The 4,607-nt window shown below is 40.7% G+C and overlaps 1 protein-coding gene across 1 annotated transcript in view; it reads left to right on the top strand.

Annotated features, from left to right (window-relative positions):
- Nucleotides 1-503, top strand: part of LOC121867236 (macrophage mannose receptor 1-like) — a 255,702-nt gene extending 255,199 nt beyond the window's left edge. Inside the window, exon 23 of the mRNA XM_042367088.1 lies at nt 1-503. This exon is cut by the window's left edge and continues 450 nt beyond it. The gene's annotated coding sequence lies outside the window, so the exon portion shown is untranslated.
- Nucleotides 504-4,607: the final 4,104 nt, after the last annotated feature.

Raw genomic sequence — 4,607 nt, forward strand, 5'->3', positions numbered from 1 at the left:
CTACTTCACCTCTTATTTTGTCAAATCAGATTTTCAGAATAATGTAACAAAATCATGTGTTAATTTACAAATGTATTAGCTATAACATGTATGGTGATATAAGTTAGCTGATGTGTTTGATTAAAGAAAACTTATTTTAATACCATGTAATTTTTTTCTGAAAAAATCTTTTCATATATTATTTTTATCTTGTGTTAATTCTCTTCAGTAATTATGGGGGATAAATAAAGCCAGTGATACATGTAGTTTCACAAAAATACACTATATTACATGCAGCCAGACTCATATATAAGATTCTTACTTTGATTTATAAGGGACATTAATATAAGAAATTCAATTTAATGTAGATACATATCTGCTGGCCTTTTGGATATTGTGAAGCATACATAACTAATGCACATTCAGAGACAGAAATTTTGATCCTCTACTGTAGATATCACAAGTGAAGTTATAAGATATGTGAATATCTTATAACTACATTTCAATAAAGTTGTTTTATTAAATTCCTTATGTCTTAATTACTTTATTATATAATTAATTTCGTAGCTATAATCAACATACTAACCCTAATAAAACAGGCTCACCGCTCCTTACAATAAAGTGCTCTAATCTTTAAAAAAAAAAGCACTAACCCTTACTTAACAGGTTCTCCAATCCTTAAACAACAGATGTACCCATTCAAAAAAAAAACAAAAAAACATTTGCTCAAACCCTTAACAAGCCAAGTGCACTGACACTTAGAAGACAGGAACTCTAATCCCCTAAAACCGGTATACATTAAAAACAGGTGCTCTAACTCTAAAAAAAAAAGAAAAATAGGTGCACCAACCACTAAGGAACACATTTTCTAACCTTACATTAACAAGTGCAACAGCCCTCGTGAAACAGTTATACGAACCCCCACGAAGACTACTGTACGTAGTGCACCAATTATGGCAAAATATTTTATATACAAATCACTAATGTGAGAGTACACTTGAATTAAAAAACAAAAAACAAACATATTATTATGTATTTATGTAGGATCAATGTTGGAATTACAATTAAATGTAGCTTATTTTTACATATCATACCTGTAATTAATGCTAAGTTGTAATGTGTCAATATTTTATTACTACTACTACTTTGATGTCACTCGGAATCGGGTATGACGATCATCCAGCTATGAAACAATGATATGAGTTATTAAGGATATCACCTATGTTGGTGATTTCTGAAATGACTAAAGAGGCCGATACGGGACCAGCAGGGTAGTTCACAGATGTTACACATGTGTGAGCTATATCTAGTGTGGGAAGGGCGGCGGCAGCGTCTTTCCGGCGTTGAAGCTTGTATGCCTCGTTATGCAGTCGGGCTAACTCGAAAGTATTGACACCTTCTTGTATGGTGCTCCTCCAAGCGTTAAGGTGTGCAGTAATCGTCTCCCAGGCGAGGGGATCGATTTGGCACTTTTTCAGGTTTGTCTTAAGACCATCTTATACCTTTTCTGTTGCCCGCCAGCGTAATGTTTATTATTCGTTTGGTGACTGTAAACTGGGTGGATGGTGGAGGTGTGTCTGAACCAGGGGCAGGCCGAAGTGCGCATACTTATCTGCGTAGGTGTTCAGGATATCCTGTAGTTCACGTTTAGTGTGAGTGACAAGAGTAAACTCGTCTGCATACTGAAGTTCAGTATTGGAAGCTGCCGACACCTCTGTTCCTGCTTGGAGTCGTCTTATGTTGAAAAGACCTTTCATCTGGCTAAATGAGCACTAGTACGAGTAAGGAAGACAGACAAGAAAATGGAAAAGAGAGTTGGTGCCAATACACATCCGTGTTTAACCGCCGTTTGGATGGGGAAGAACTCAGACCGGGTGCCGTTCATGCCATCGTGGAGTTTCCTCACAATGGCGATTAAATTTGGTAGGCAGCCAAAACGGCTGAGGGTCCACCAGAGGGCTTCCCTGTTGACCGAGTCAAAGGCCTTGATTAGGTTAATGAAAGCCATATACAGGTCATGATGCTGTTCTCTTCACTTTTCCTGTATCTAGCGGGCAGCAAAGATCATGTCAGTGGTGCCACGTGATGGTGTAAAGCCACATTGAGATTCTGGGAGGAAGTTTTCCGCCTTAGGAAGAAGTCTATTTAGGAGGACTCGGGCAATAATCTTGCCAGCTACGGACAACAGCTAGATCCCACGGTAGTTGCCACAGTCTGACAGGTCTTCCTTGTTCTTATAAATATTGACGATGGAGGTGTCTTTAAGAGATTGGGGGATTTCCTCCTTTTCCCATATATTCTCCAGGAGAGAGTGAAGATGGCTGATAAGCAGAGGTCCTCCCTGTTGCTATATGGCATCACAAAAATTCTGACCAAGTCCCAGGTTGCAGATCTGACTATCTGCCTCATTTACACACAATTGCAAGGTCTCAATTGTTTCTCTTACTTTGACAACACAACATACATATATTGTTTCTCACTATTGATTTTTTCATTTTTGCATTTCTTTATGGTTCTTTATTATTATCATTATTATTATTATTAGTGTTGTTATTATTATTATTATTATCATTATTATTCTATTTTTAATTTTGTAATTTCTATTATAAATTTTATTTACTGTGAATTATCATTATTTTATTTTTAATTTTGTATTTTATTATAAATTGTATTTAATATTAATTATTATTATTATTATTACATTTTCGCCCCCCAGGCCCTGATGTGAGTCAGTGATCTGTGCCCGGGTGGGCTAATCACCATTAAAAAAAAAAATACACCTCGCCTGGGCTTCCATCAGGCCCTGAGGCTTTGTTATTTCCATCTGTTTGATGGCAGTAGCTACCTCATCCAAGGAAAGAGAATAGCTGAGCTGGGTCAGTTCTGGATGTTAAGAGACCTGCTGGGTAATCAGGACATCCATATCAGTGCTTAGGTTGAGCAGTGAGTGGTAATAGTCTTTTAATCGCTGAAGGATACCTTCATCGTCTTTAATTAGGGAGTTACTGTCAGATGAACGAAGGGGCGTTGCGCCACGAGTGATTGGCCCATAAAATGTTTTAGTAGTATTGAAGAATTCGCGCATCTTGTGCTGATTTGCAATTTTTTTGTGTTTCACATGCTTTATTTTTTAACCAGTCGGTCTTTAGATTGCGAAGTTTGCTCTGGGCGGCTGCTTTCTTCTTACGGGAGGTATCAGCTTCGGTTGTTCTGCCAGTCAGTTAAAGCAGCACGTTTATCATCCATGAGTACATTGATTGCTGGGTCATTTTCATCAAACCAGTCCTGGTGTATTCTTTCGATCTGGCCGAGGGTCTCTCTGCAGGTTTTTTTCATCACAGTGTCGAGAATATCCCATTCGGCCCTGGGATTTGGGTTGTTTGTTCTCGGGTTGTTTATGAGCCCATGTTCGAGCTGCTCTCTGAAAGCATGTACTATCGCTGGATCCTCCAGACGCTTAGTGTTAAAATCTATATTGGAGGCTTGTTGCCTTAGCCGTTTTGGGGTGACGTGAAGTGATAGCTTGGCTCTGACGAGCCAATGATCAGTGTCGCGATCTCTTTCTTTGACAATGATGTAGTCAATGAGATGCCAGTATTTGGATTGTGGGTGTTGTCACAAACCCTTGAACTTGTCGGCCTGCTTAAACAAGGTATTGATGATAGTGAGGTTGTGTGCAGCACACTTGCTGAGCAGGAGTTGACCGATTGGATTACACTTGCCTAGTCCATTTCTTCCTATGATTCCCTGCCAAATGTCAGCATATCTGCCACTGAAGTCACCAAGGAGCACAGCCATATTTTCTCTGGGGATCGAGGTTAGCACTCTGTCAAGGTCGGCATAAAAGACCTCCTTGATGTCATCCTGTGCATCCAGTGTTGGGTCATATGCACTGTTGAAAATAACATGACGTGAGTGATTCAATGGAACTCGGAACGTCATGAGGCGCTCTTTGATTCCAATGGGCATTTCAGTTAGCCTATGTAGGATGGGTTGGTGGATGGCAAAGCCAACTCCATAAATGTGTTTTCTCTCTGCAACAGGCTTACCCTTCCAAAAGAGTGATTCAATGGGACTTGGAGCGTCATGAGACGCTCGTTGATCCCAATAGGCATTTCAGTTAGCCTGAGTAGGATGCATTGGCGGATGGCAAAAGCCAAGTCCATAAATGCGGTTCCTCTCCGCAGTAGGCTTACCCTTCCAGAAGAAGGTATAGCTAGACCCCCATTCTTTGAGTTGACCCTCGTCTGGGAGCCGGGATTCACTAATGGCTGCTATGTCGATGCCTTACCAAGCCAGCACTTTTGCCACAAGGGCGTTTCTTCTTTCAGGATGCTCATTTGTGCCAGCATTCAGAAGGGTCCTGACATTCCATGAAGCGACCATAAGAGGTTGCATAGTTTGTTTTTGTTTGGATCTGTGATTATGATTGTGTTTTCGACCGCATAAGGATGACCTCACTGGGTGTGGTTGCCCAGTCAGATTGTTTGGTTTTCTTAGGCAGACTACGTTTAGGGCACCTTTTCTAGCCCCCTCCCCATGTGGGGTGAGCAGAGTGGCTCCTCGAAAGGGCTGCTCAGTCGCACAGACAGGACCGGATTGCACTGCTACCTAGATCCCAGTGCATG

The sequence above is a fragment of the Homarus americanus genome, unplaced genomic scaffold, assembly GCF_018991925.1.
Source record: "Homarus americanus isolate GMGI-L3 unplaced genomic scaffold, GMGI_Hamer_2.0 scaffold6317, whole genome shotgun sequence".
In the NCBI taxonomy this organism is placed as follows: domain Eukaryota; kingdom Metazoa; phylum Arthropoda; class Malacostraca; order Decapoda; family Nephropidae; genus Homarus; species Homarus americanus.